Source organism: Pinus tabuliformis, chromosome 8 (assembly GCF_031772625.1).
Source record: "Pinus tabuliformis cultivar Carrire ecotype Pingquan chromosome 8, CPIR1, whole genome shotgun sequence".
Classification (NCBI taxonomy): domain Eukaryota; kingdom Viridiplantae; phylum Streptophyta; class Pinopsida; order Pinales; family Pinaceae; genus Pinus; species Pinus tabuliformis.
In genome coordinates, this window is record NC_142294.1 from 53,420,870 (window position 1) to 53,436,196 (window position 15,327).

A 15,327-nucleotide genomic window follows, 5' to 3' on the forward strand; every position below is an offset into this window, starting at 1 on the left:
GTATTGTGAATGCAAATTTGTATTGGAAGGATCCTCTTAACATCCTTTTACTTTGCCTAATAGAGAATGAAACAGAAGGGACCATTGATGAATTTCATGCAGGAATTTGTGGAGGGCACTATGCTTGGAGGGCCACAGCATACAAGATCTTAAGGGCAAGGTTTTATTGGCCTACTCTGTTTGCATAGGTGGGAGCAAAGGTTAGGAGCTGTACACAGTGTCAAATGTTTGCTGGAAAACAGAGATTAACAACTCTTCCATTGGTTCCCATACCAGTCCAAGCTCCATTCTATCAATGGGGATTGGATTTCATTGGTGAAATTCATCCTCCAACAAGCAATTAGCACAGATGGATATTGACTGCTATAGATGACTTTACCAAATGGATAGAAGCTATTCTAGTAAAAAATGCAATTGATATTGTTGTTGTCAAGTTTATAGAAGAATATATATTGTCTAGATTTGGATGCCCCCAACAAATAGTGACAGACAATGCACAAGCATTCAACAATACTAAGATGATTGAGTTTTGTCAGAAATATCACATCTTGTTGCATCATTCTACACCATACTATCCACAGGGAAATGCATTGGCAGAGTCCTCAAATAAAAGTTTGGTTAAAGTTATAAAGAAAACATTGGAGGATCATAAAAGGAGTTGGGACAACCATCTCATTTATGCACTTTGGGCCAACAGGATTTCACCCAAAAGATCAATAGGTAAATTGCCTTTTCAGCTTGTTATGGAAAAGAAGCTATATTTCCCACACATTTAGCTTTTCTTGTTATGAAGTTTTTGCAAGAGTCAAATGAAGAGCCTGATGACTTCTCTCGAAGAATAAATCAGATCATAGAATTAAATGAGGATAGAGATGAAGTACATTACAAGCTTAAGAAATATCAAAGTAAAATGAAAAGCTTGTTTGATAGGAAAGCTAGGGAAAGAGATTTTAGGCAAGGTGATTTGGTACTGAGATGGGATGCTAGGAGAGAAGACAAAGGGAAACATGGCAAGTTTGAAAACCTTTGGTTGGGACCTTTTAGCATTGCTGAGGTCAAGGGTAATAACACTTTCATTCTGCAAAATTTGGAGGGAGAGTATTCCTCATTGCTTGTCAATGGGAAATACTTGAAACACTACATTCAATATTGAGAGGTTTCCATTCATTCATCATTGTATTATACCGGAGAGTTTTATTTTACATGCAATGTGTATTTGTTTCAACAAAGACCCCATTAGCCCGAGGAGAAGGCACATGGATCTGCAAGTTCCCTGCAACCTGCGAGAGGAAGCAGTGCCCAGTTGGAGTTGATGTTGTAACACACTTTATTTTTGATAAGTTAGTTTTTATTTTATAAAAGAGGGTATGAAAAAGAAAAAATGGAAAAATGAAAAAATAGAAAATAAAAAAAGAGATGAAATAGAACACCATCAAAAGAAAATAAAAAAAATTGTATAAGTGTGCTTGTTTAAATGCCATTTCATGAATAAATTGCATTTGTAATAAATAAAGGTCCGTGTGCAACTTATTTTTTATGCCACAACATTTTCTTCTGATTTGGATCAAACTGTTTAATCTTGATCAGATCATTTAAATTTTTGTTCTAGATTAGAGAATAAGTTCAACCAAACAGATTAATTTTGGTTGAACATTAGAATTTAGGATAGAATAGGACAAATAAAAGGCCTAAGATGCTCAAAATTTGGTTTTAAATTAGTGAAATAGTTAAAATGAGGGCAGCTAGTCTAAGCGTGCCCAAATTAGATTAATTTGTTTAAATAGTGCTTAATTACCTTTTAAAAGGCGATTAATTCTTTTGTAAATAAACATGTTTATATGCTTTTTGTCAAAGGTCGTATATGACAAAAATAATTTGTCGGCAAGTGATAAAAGTTTTGTCGGCAAGTGAAAAACAACGAGCGAAATCTGACGATGATTTGCCTCCCCGCCCAGATCAATGGCGAAGAAGCCTCTTTGCATCCCCTCGCCATGAAACGAGATAATGGTAGGGGGGAGGTGCGAAAAGTGGTTTTCCCCGCGCGGGCCCCTCGCTTACGTGTCGCATCCCCAACACTTCGCACCCCCTCGCTCCATACCGCTTACCACTACCCCCCCCCGAAATCCACATTCCTTCCTTCCCGCGCTTCTCGATACTGCACCATATGCCTCCAACTACTCCACACCACGTGCCCTCACTCGTTGCCGCCATTTATTGCAACCCGTTGCTGATCTTGCCTCCTGTTGCTGCATTAACTTCCAATTAGCTGATAAACGGCGACTTTCCTGTAACGATAATTTTAGTCCATTGTTAAATATACCTTTGCCCGTTACAATAGATTTTCCTAACTAGTTTTCTTTCACTGTTCAATTCACTGTTTCTGTTTACAATTCTCTGCCGAACCAAGCCTGCAACAATAAGCTTCCTCTAAACATATCTCTGCAATTTCTTTGCCATCCTATATTTCACTTTTGTCATGGTGCTAAAGAAGGGAGACAAGCCATCTACCAGTTCCTCTGCAACACAAGAAACCCCAAAGGCCTCTGACCTAGACCATATCTTATTGGCTGACCAATATTTCAAAATTGCAGACACTGAATGCGAATTCGACATGTTCGAATTACATAATTGGCTGAAGCAGACATACCTTGTCTCTGAAGATCAAATTAACCTATGGGAATCCCATCTACCTCTGTATATGTTTCCTCAAACCTATTCCTTTCTTGATTTAGTTATCTGGTGCCAAGCCAAGTATAATCTTTTACAGAGAACAGTGGTAGCTCAGAATGGAGACATTATGATATCTATCACTGCAGAAACCATTAATAAAATGCTTTTGATCCCAGAAAATGATTCCCTAAGCTTTTTCTCCACTGCAGCCTTAATTGACCTATATCATAAGCTGACCTTCCCTCAAAGAGCTCAAATTTTTGAGATCTTTCTCCTTGAAGATGTTGAGCTCCCCAAAAAGAATCCTCCTTATCTAGCATCTATGTTCCCTGAGAAAGCCAAACACATAATTTCCCTAATTTCTTGCTTGTTAGGCTACCAATCAGACCAATGGGTAGATGAAGCTATCCTAGGCTATCTGTCAATATTTTCTAAAGAAAACAAACTTGCCTTCATGTATAACTACAATCAATTCTTGGCTGAAGCTATGCATGAGCAATTGATGAATATCACTACTGAAGGAGTGTTTAAATACTCCTCTGTGCTATTTCATATGTTTATTTTTCAGCAGGGAGACAGGTTGCCTATTGTTTTGCACAAGCAGGATGATCAACAAGAGAATCAAGCAGTCACTCAGTGGACCTCATTGATTAGAAAGAACTCAACTGAGTTTAGATTTTTAGACTTCATAGATTGTTTCATTCACCCAGTTGCACAACTTCTCAGCAATCAGAGTGAACCCAGGATCAGTACAAAAATCAAAAGGATCCTGCACCTCAGTGATCAAGTTAGAACAAGAGACTGGTATCTTTACCATAACTACACAGAGATCAGAGTATATGGCTGCGAATTGGCTCCATATAAGTTGCCCAAATATGTTCCAATGAGAAATTTCTCTTTGGAATATATTAGGCAAATGATGAATATGGATGAAATTCATTTCATTTAAGGGAAGAGGAGATCACAGTTCAAAATAAAGGCACTGTTAGGATCATTCATTTGTAACACCAGATCAACAGATTTAGAAGAAGATGCCATACTAAAATAGATGGGTTTTCAACCAAGCTTCACCCGGTCTTATGACCCATTCAACATTATTTCAGACTTAAGGGTGGAACTCAAAACCACTCTTTACAATCTTACATTTAGACCAGAGATTGAGAAGTTTAAAAATCAGGAACAATGGGAAGAGAATATTCTTCAAGAAGCAAAAGAACACGTTTTACCTCCTTCTACTCTTCAGACTCCAACTTCTCAAACCAAGCAAGACAAGAGGCCCAGAGAAGGATCATCATCATCAGTTGTTGGAGAAAAGGAATTCATTCACTATCAGAAAAAATCAAGAACTGAATCTAAAGGCACTACTACTACCACATTGTCAGAAGGAGCCTATCATCATCAATTTGGATGATTCACAGGTTTCCATAGGGACAGAAGAACCTGTAATTACTACTCCTTCTTCTTCTACTTCACAGAATTTGTTATAGATCACTCAACCTGTAGGACCAAGTGAAATGTCAAATGTCTTCACTAATTTCCTTGAAATTAAGCAGAAGAATGAAGCTTTAAAAGCAAATGTTTATGCACAGTTTTGGAAGCAGACTTCTACTTCATAGCATAGGTTGTTGACAACATTTGATAGCGAAAAGGGAAGAATGCAAATGGCTTTTCTGTAGGCTCAAGTTCCTTTTCCCAAAGGTTCTTCTGATTACAAGAAAACTGTATTTTCTTTTGATGCTAATCAGATACATCCAATTGATCAAATGGACATGCATAGGCAGTCTGGTGAGATGCTTTTCTCTACCATGACCAATACTGCTATGGCATTGTCAAAACTTAAAACTGCTCTATCAAATGTGCAGTCACAATTGAAGATTGAGAAAATATCATCTTTAGCTAAGGATAACAGGGTCAAGTCATTAGAGGACTTAGTAATTAAAATTGGATATGACCCTATTGATGTCAAAGCTGCTGAAGATATTATCAAGAAGAAGAACACAAATATTGCAGCATTGAGGAAGCAACTGAAACTGCCTTCTACAGAAAGAGAGATGATATTCAAATAACTAAAGAGAGATGATATTCTTACTCGTTTTAACAAGAATTCTTTAAACTTAGAGCACTTGCTTCATAGCATCTACTGCGAATGGCCTCACCACGGGCGCTCTTCAAGCAGCTTTACGCATGCTCTCTCGAAGCCTTACTAATACTTCTAAGCAATACAAATACTTGTCGAAACGACTTCAGGTAGAATGAGAAACACCAAGCTTTATTGATATCCAGAATAACAAACACTCAAAGCCTTCTCTTGAATTACAGAGTCTGAAAACACTCTTGCACACAATATTCAATGTATGTCTCTAAACCAATCGTGTCTGTTAATGACACTTGAGACTCCTTATATAACCTAATCTGAGATGCTAAACCTATCAACACAACAAGTGATAAAACATAAAGCAGAAATAATTGAGGGTGCTGGCGGATCTTTCTAATCCAGACGGTGTCTACTCAATATTCCGAGTACAATAATTTAGACAAGAAAACAAACTACCACAGTCCTTTAGGACTTCTGTCACTGTCAAAGTCATCTTCGGATGAAAATCTGCTGGCTAAATCATTTTATTCCATCAATTTTAGGTACTCTGATTCCAAAATAATGCTGTCCGGGTTTTGGGCATCTTGGTACGTGTCTAAAAAATAGTAGGTTCTACTTTTTCTTTTCCTTTTGCTATTTCTGATGTTGTTGCTGTAGCTTTGCCTTTTCCTGTTGGAGATGCTTTTCTTGTTGAAGACTGTTCGATTTCTATTTTAACTTTATCTTTAGTCACATGAAGATTCTTTTGCTGTGGTGTAAACATCACATCTTTCTTAGTCCATCGGTTGGTAAAAGAGATAAGATTTATCTTGATGTCAAGGAAAGAATCTTTATAAGCTTTTTCAAAAGCTGGTACTGGTTGGACAACTAGAGATAGGATTTATCTCGATGTCAAGGAACAAATCTTTATAAGCTTTTTCAAAAGCTGGTACTGGTTGGATAGCTAACTCGATTCCATCTAAAAGCTCCCACTTGAAAATTTGAAACATGGTTGTAGAGGTCTCAATGGCGTGTTGTATCCAAAGGCGGCAATTGTCATTCACATAACTTAACCATTGATGTACAAACTCTGTTGGATAGCATAGCACTGACAATGCATACTACAACATTATTCCAATTTCCTGAAATCACACTGATAGTGATTAATCCCTTTTGATTTATTATGAACTTCAACATTTTCTTCTCTCCTTGTAACTCATCGATTTTTTGCAAAATCTGTTTCTTTTCTAACAATTTTAATTTTCCAAATTCTTTAAGCCATTGAGTTACTTGTTTGATATGTTCTCCATTATTTGCAAAAGTAGTGGTTCTTGGATCCTCATAACAAAAAGCTTGAGCAAACGGGTTAGGAGAAATACTCTCTCTAAATTTAAGACTCTGGTAGTCTCATGGAGAGGAAAATGTCCTTAAATACCATAATGACCTTTGAACACATTGGGAAGTTCTGATTGTTCTTTTTCTGCAAAATCCTTCCTGAATCTCCCAATCAGCAAAATCTTCAAAAATTTCATACTGGGGAAAGGTATCAGTTCCTGCATAATTTTCATCATAGCTCTGCAGATATGCTGCTTCAAGCTCATCTAGAATATCTGGAATTCTCAATGTCCAGAGATACCTTTCAATTTCATTCTTGATCTGTATTTCTTCTAAATCTAATATTTTAGCCGCAGTGAAAATGGCTAAGGAAAAATCGACACTTCCAATCAACTGATAATAATTCAGAATTTTCAGCATCCATATCATATCATTAGTATACTGACTAGCCCATATGTCATCTAGGTTTTTGAAATAAATCTTAACCTTCATGTTGGGTAAAGGATAGATTTTTACCAGTTCTGCATCCAAGCCTAAATTTATACCAACATTTTTTGATTGCCAAGCCTGGCATTTTTGGATCCATTGGTTCCTTCTTAGTCTCAATCCAACAACCTTTTTTTTCTCTTTTGCTAAATGACTGAGATGACTTTCTAAGATTTTAAATATATGTACAAAAGTATTATAATCATCATCAGTTGGACTCTTACCAGGTATTGCAATTAATTCAATCTTCTTCTGCTAGATAAAAGCTTTGTTCATATCACGGGTTAAAGAGTCAGCTAAATAGTTTGAAATTGCAGGCACGCATTCAACATCAAACTCATATTGCTGGAACCATATCTGCCATGAAAATAATCTTCCTCTTGCAAGTTGTCTTGAGATCTTTGCAAATAGGAAATATTTAAAATTCATAGAGTCTGTTTTAATCAAAAACTTCACTGGTGCCAGATATAACTCGAATCACTGAATACCATTAAAAATTGCTAATGTTTCCTTTTCAGCTATGAAATAGTTTTTCTGATGAGGAAGAAACTCACCAGAGGCATATGCACACAAATTTTCTTTTTCATTCTCCTTTCTTTCAAATAAAACTGCTCCCTAGAATTCGTCAGAAGCATCTGTTTGTAAAATTAAAAGACCATTACCTGGAGGTTGCAATTTTGGCAGCTGCTGGCATTCTTCTTTCAACATTTTGATCGCCTTTGTAGCTTCTTCAGACCATCCTGTCTGCAAGTGTCTTCGAATTGGAGCTGTTTTGGCAGACATTCTGGGAATGTATTTATGGACATAATTCAAGACACCTAAAAATCTCTGAATAGATTTTGTGTCTGGTAAAACATCAGGAAATTGAGACAACTTCGTCAATACATGGGGTTGCATTTGTATTTGTCCATTTAAAACATTAATCCCCAAAAAATCTATACTCTCTTGGAAGAGTACCATTTTCTTTTCTGATAATACAATGCCATGATCCTGTACTTCTTTTAGAAAAATTTCTAAATGCTGCAAGTGAGTATGTAGATCAGGACTATGTACAAGAATATCATCAATATAAGTAACAATGAAATCATATTTGCCAAAGATAAAATCCATTCTTCTTTGGAAGAATGCTAGAGCATTCTTCAGACCAAATGGAACTACCTTCCATTGATAGAAACCTGCTAGGCATGTGAAGGCAGTCTTGTGTCGATCTTCTTCTTCTATTTGGATTTGATAATATCCAGATTTCATGTCAAATTTGCTAAAAATCTTACTATTCTGGATCTTCTGCATGATTGTCTCTTGTCTTGGCAATGGATAATTAAAACTCTGGGTTATAGCATTCAAAGGTTTATAGTTGATGACCATTCTAGCTTTACCTCTGACAATTTCTGCATGATTTCTAACCAGAAAAGCCGAACAAGAATAATGAGAAGTACTTGGTTCAATTAACTTTAAACTCAACAACTCATCTATCTGTTTTTTCACTTCTTGCTCATCATTAGGAGTACAAGGAATTAGCTTACCTTTGACTCCGTTGTCGTGCAGAGTTATTATTGCTTGTTTGGGACTTTCCACCTCCCAGAATTGCTGAGGATTATTGGAACAACTTTTCAGCAATCTTTCATAAATAGAACTTTGTTCTACTGACCAATTTGGATTTGTATATGCCTTTTGCTTGTTTTTTGACTCTATTCTTTCTTCATATCTCTGTAAAATTTCCTGCCAATTGTTAGAGTCTTTTTGTGGCCTTCTGGTTCCTGCTTTCTTTTGATTGTTTTCTTTTCTAACCTCTGAATTGGCTATTGTCAATCTGGGAACATAAATAACTTTCTTCTTCAAATTTATTATCAGCTTGTCTTCACTTATAGTCACAGGCAACACAGAGTTTATAAAAGGCATTCCTAGAAATAAACTTGCAGAGGGATCATAATGCTGAATGGTAGAAATCTTGACAATATTCCCCCCAACTTTTAATGAAACATTATCAACATAATGTGTCAAGTTTACTGATCCTCCAACTGTTTCTGACACTAAAATGTTTTGCAATGGTTTCCAGAGACCTTTAAACAGAGATGGTCTTGCTAGATTATTAGATCCACCAGTATCAATAAAAGCATCAACATTGATCCACTCACCTTTAACCTATACTTCAACTGGAATGTATAACAGGTTATTTGTTTTGACCATCTTTTTTAATAGATTTTGTTCTGCTGCTTGATCATATTCTGGAACAGCTAAAGATGTAGAAGCAACTGTATTCTTCTCATATGGACAAAAAGAATTTAATTTCTTTAAAGGTGCAACTGGCTGCTTACCTTTATCCTTCTGGAAATCTTTCGGCTCTGATTTTGAAACAACTGAAGTTGTCTCATCTGTATCACTTTCACTGTCATTAGTTTCATCAGTAACTTCAGTAGCACTATCTTCAAAATCATCGCTGTAATGCAATTCTTCCTTTTCTTCAGAAAAAGCATCCTCTTCATCTGAACAATATTTACATATGCTCATTTTTTGTACAGTATCAATACATGATTCTTCATCAGAAGCATCTGTCAAAATATATACATTAGACACTTCATCATCAGAACAAACAATAGACCAATCATCTTTAAAATCTTCTATCTTGAAACAAGCTTTTAATATACTTGAAGAGCTGTTGGGACACTTTTTTGCAAAATGTCCTTCCTGTTTACAGATAAAACAACAATTGTTATTTCTTGGTCCTTTTCGTTTTTTCAAAAATTTAAATTTTCTAAAAGGCTTCTTAGATTTTGTTAAGTTTAGGTATGTTCTATGCTAGAGCAATTTATTTAAAATTTCACAGTTAGCAATCACATCAGCATTACGATAAACTGCAGATAGAACATAAATATAATATGCAGAAGACAAGCCAAGACAAGAGGACACAAGATATGGCGCGAGCCAGGGACAAACCCCACAATGTGTGGGGAAACCCTTTGATCAAATCTTCTTTTATCTTCAAAGTTCAGCAGAGAAAGAGAGAGAGAGAGAGTACAATTACAACAGAAGTCAACACTTTGACTTGTCTAGATCTAAGCGTAGATCATCTTCTATAACGATGAGATCAGTTGAAGACACTCTGCTTCAACTGATCCTCCAAGGTGACTCCTTCACCTATCATCATTCTGCATCTCGTCCATTTGCTGCACCTGACCGTATAGCACCATCATGTTGTATCATCATGCTGCTCATGATCACTGTGCTGTCCACACATCATGTTGTCCATGACCTCATACATCATGCTGCCCATGTGTTGTGCTGCTGCATGATTCTATCATGTTGCCCATTCATTATGTAGTGTTGCTTCCAGAAATTATTGAGTTGTTCTCAGTCATCATGGATCTGCACCCCAATGACTGTAATGTTGCTCTCATTATACAGCATCACATTGCTACCCCAAATCAACAAGAATGACAGATCTGGTCTTTTCATTGTAATATACTCCTAGTGGATATTCATATCTTCTTTGCTGTCTGTACATCATCACGCTGCATGCTACCCATGCTGCCTTTGCATCATCATGTTGCAACACTACAACACTGTCAGATCTGCACTAATGAAGGCTTACGATCACCCAATCAAGCCTCCAAATTTGCTCCCACAGGTTGCCCAACCATCTGATCCAAAACTGATCCACTTCCTTGACCCAACACAAGGCATAAATTGTTGTTCCAATCTGTTTTCGCTGCTGCTCCTAATTGTGACTGGTTAGGGCATCCATATGCTGCAACAGCCCTTAACCAAGTCACCAAACAACCTTCAAAAACTACGTGCTACCCTTGTATAAGTCCTCTGCATCCACACTGTTGATTAGGGCTCAATCTAGCCCCAAAACAGTCCCACGCAATGCCTTTTCAGTGGGCTAAGGGCCTGCGGCCTACCACAGGTGGCTTCCTGTACCCACGGCCTGCTGAAACAGAGTTTCCAGCCCGCACATAATATTCAAATCAGCCCAGAATTTTGTCTCCTTTATTGAGGCCTTTCTGCTGGTTAATTTTCACTCCAAAACAGTCATAGGAGTGACCTAAACGTCCCCTCTTCCTTCACTGGAAATGCCCTTACCTGCACCCAATAAAACAGAGAATTAGGGCCCAATATACTGCAGATTTAGGGCACCTATTCTTAGCGTGTAAGGGCCTCTTGGGACAGCGTATAAGGGCTCTTTAGAACTGCGGATTCAGGCCTTCACATACTGCAGGTTCATGCCTTTCCAACTGCGGCTTAGATAACCTTTATGACTGCGGCTAGATCTCGTTTAGGGTTTCTTTTGACAGCGTTCAAGTCTCCCTTTACTACATTATGGAATCCTCCTTGACTGCGTAGATTAGGGCTGCTGATTGACCTGCGGCTAGGGGATTATGCCTTCTTTGACTGCAACTAGGGTAAGGCTAGATCAGCCTTTAGAATAACGTATTCTCCTCTAGATCTCTCTGTCCACAAAACCCAAACACGTGGAGAGAGATCACAAGAGATGTGTGTAAAATGTCTTCAAGTTCTCTTCTATTTATACTAAAAACTTAGAGGTTGAATAGACACGTCGGTTGGGCTTCTAGAGCCTACATAAGAGCTGGTCGGCTTGGTAATAATTACATAAACAAAATAAATTCATATCTCCATAAATACTTATCGGAATCGGATGATCTTTGGATCAATCCTACACCTCTCGACGAGAGGGATCCAATAAAATTATCAGCTGCCATAAATAAGCTGACCCACATGGAGTTTGGCCCTAGTTGCCAATTTAACACTCCCTCTCAACTAGGGAGAACTCCATCCATTGATCCATAAGTCTGACTGTACCATCTCTGCCATCAGTGCCCTGCACTGCTCTGCCTAGCTCTGCTCAGCTCTGCTGGCTCTGCTCTACTCTGCTCAGCTTTGCTCGTCTCAGCGCTGCTGGCTCTGCTAGTTCTGCTCTGCTCAGCTCTTCACTCTGCTCTGCTCTACTCAGCTTAGCTCTGTTAGCTCTGCTCTGCTCTGCTCAGCTCAGCTCTGCTAGCTCTGCTCTGCTGGCTCTGCTCTGCTCTGCTCATCTCCGCTGAATTATGAAGAAGAAGAATTGATCGAGAATGTCTCATACCATTCTCCACTGACTCGAAGTCAGACTCAGAGTGCGTACCACTAGTCCCAGACCAGTCTCAACTGACCCGAAGTCAGCTTCATAGTAAGTACCACTCCTACCACTGGTCCCAGACCAGTCTCAACCGACCCGAAGTCAGTGTCATAGTATGTACCACTCTCACTGGTCCCAGACCAGTACTACACTGACACGAAGTCAGTCTCGGAGTATGTACCACTGGTCCCAGACCAGTCTCAGCCGACCCGAAGTCAGCGTCATAGCATGTACAACTCCTACCACTGGTCCCAGACCAGTATCATTGATCCCAGATCAATGGAGGACATCCTAGCGTAGGGAGTACGGTAGATACAACGATGCGTCCATCGGTATTACTATGTTCCCTAACTTCATTTCCCTGCTCATTGATCAGATGAGAGGTACTTCCCATGAGTCCCAGACTGCATGGGTAGGAAGCCTCGACAGGAGAACTTAATCAATCCTGTCCTCACAGGAGAACACATCAATCCTGCTACAATCGCCATGGAGAACACATCAATCCAGGCTGCCATGGAGAACACATCAATCCAGGCCTCACAGGAGAACACATCAATCCTGCTACAATCGCCATGGAGAACACATCGATCCAGGCCTCACAGGAGAACACATCAATCCTGCTACAATCGCCATGGAGAACACATCAATCCAGGCCTCACAGGAGAACTAATCATCCTGCTACACAAGAGAGCGAATCATCTTGTCCCACAAGAGAGCGAATCATCTTGTTTCAGTGCGCACCACCAGGGGAGGGTGAGTCACCCTGTGGTTGTATGTTGCTCCAATAGAACTGCAAGCCCCCCAAAGCTCCTAGAGCTCAATGTATGCAGCATGCAGGACCCTTTTACAAAGGTCTCTCGACGACTCCTAGTCGTTCGGGAAAATCACAAATTTGATCTTTCCTTAGGGCTCTGTCCTGTACATCATCTCAGTGTGATGGAGCCTCCTTGATCATCGACTTACCATATCCCAGATAAGGCAGTAATTGATGTCTATCTGCTGGAGCAATTGTCAAATACGGGAATCCTCAATAATCGAATCCCATCTCTGGTTGTCACAGAGATTCACAGTGGTATTCATCATGTGTACAAACAGCTCACTGAAGAGCTTCAGCAACCAGACTGCCTCACAAAAGGCCATACTATCAGCAATGTATTCTGCCTTGGTGGTGCTCAGAGTCACTGACTTCTGCTTCCTACTCATCCAAGATATCAAGGCAGATTCCAAACAGCACTGAGAAGTGCTCTAGTGATCCTCCATACTTCCTGCCCACTCATCGTTCGAATAATCATGTGGTTGCATATTTCCGGCAGTGTATCTCAATTCATGAGAGATTGTGCCCCTGAAGATATCTTAGAAGATTCCTGGCACCAATCTAGTGAGGCTCAACCAAATATGAGCTCACCATGCTAACTGCAACACAGATGTCCGGACGGAGGTTCTCCAAGAACATCAACGCGAATGAGTTTAAGAAACTCAGAGGCATTTCCCAAATCTGGTCCGACATCATTACCATATAACTTCTGAAAGTTAAGATCCTTGAGGCAGTCACAAGCTTGCATCTTATCTTTCCACATTCAGAATCCAACTCCCTCTGTCTCCTATAAATGAGAGGGTCTGCACCTGTCAGACATAGGTGCCGGTACGAGAGGTTTATCATCCACAACCTTCGAGTAATGGTTTGGATCGGTTTCACTCCTAGTGAATCTCAGCTGCATTAGACAGCTATCAATCCTCTCATATTATGCCGGAGGTGTTTTTCTTCAAGCCATAGAGGGCTTTCTTCCACCTGTATACATGAGATTCCTTGATCATGATTCTCAGACTCCTCGGGTTGTTCCAAACCTGTGAACTTGCTTTCCATCGATAAGTGCCACCTTGCAACCTTTGACTTCCATTTGCGAGATGGACATCAGGTTTGATTAGGTACATAAAAGAGATTTTGGGGTTCCTTGCTTTCGTGGAAGAGTCGACCATTTCCTTGATGACCTGCATTACCAGTCATTCTTTTGATCATTGAAGATGTCCCAAGAATGATTGTTATCTTCATCAAGAGATGTGTCTCTGCCATTCGAACACTCCTTCGCATAACGGCCAAACTTATTTCAACAAGGCATCCGCCTTTCCTTCCACCCTTAGATCCGAACTTCCCAATGAAGTGATCTTAAGATGAACCATCAAAATCTTCCGTTGCGCCATTCTGATAACAATCTTTGCTTTGAATTCACCCTCGGTGAATTATGAGGAACCCATTGATCCTTCTGTCTTGTCCCAACTGTCTTCGGTGATTGCTATTTCACTCTTGCTTGGGCATTGTCTTCACCTCAGCTCTGATACCATGTTAAGTTTAGGTATGTTCTATGCTAGAGCAATTTATTTAAAATTTCACAGTTAGCAATCACATCAGCATTACGATAAACTGCAGATAGAACATAAATATAATATGCAGAAGACAAGCCAAGACAAGAGGACACAAGATATGGCGCGAGCCAGGGACAAACCCCACAATGTGTGGGGAAACCCTTTGATCAAATCTTCTTTTATCTTCAAAGTTCAGCAGAGAAAGAGAGAGAGAGTACAATTACAACAGAAGTCAACACTTTGACTTGTCTAGATCTAAGCATAGATCATCTTCTATAACGATGAGATCAGTTGAAGACACTCTGCTTCAACTGATCCTCCAAGGTGACTCCTTCACCTATCATCATTCTGCATCTCGTCCATTTGCTGCACCTGACCGTATAGCACCATCATGTTGTATCATCATGCTGCTCATGATCACTGTGCTGTCCACACATCATGTTGTCCATGACCTCATACATCATGCTGCCCATGTGTTGTGCTGCTGCATGATTCTATCATGTTGCCCATTCATTATGTAGTGTTGCTTCCAGAAATTATTGAGTTGTTCTCAGTCATCATGGATCTGCACCTCAATGACTGTAATGTTGCTCTCATTATACAGCATCACATTGCTACCCCAAATCAACAAGAATGACAGATCTGGTCTTTTCATTGTAATATACTCCTAGTGGAGATTCATATCTTCTTTGCTGTCTGTACATCATCACGCTGCATGCTACCCATGCTGCCTTTGCATCATCATGTTGCAACACTACAACACTGTCAGATCTGCACTAATGAAGGCTTACGATCACCCAATCAAGCCTCCAAATTTGCTCCCACAGGTTGCCCAACCATCTGATCCAAAACTGATCCACTTCCTTGACCCAACACAAGGCATAAATTGTTGTTCCAATCTGTTTTCGCTGCTGCTCCTAATTGTGACTGGTTAGGGCATCCATATGCTGCAACAGCCCTTACCAAGTCACCAAACAACCTTCAAAAACTACGTGCTACCCTTGTATAAGTCCTCTGCATCCACACTGTTGATTAGGGCTCAATCTAGCCCCAAAACAGTCCCACGCAATGCCTTTTCAGTGGGGTAAGGGCCTGCGGCCTACCACAGGTGGCTTCCTGTACCCACGGCCTGCTGAAACAGAGTTTCCAGCCCGCACATAATATTCAAATCAGCCCAGAATTTTGTCTCCTTTATTGAGGCCTTTCTGCTGGTTAATTTTCACTCCAAAACAGTCATAGGAGTGACCTAAACGTCCCCTCTTCCTTC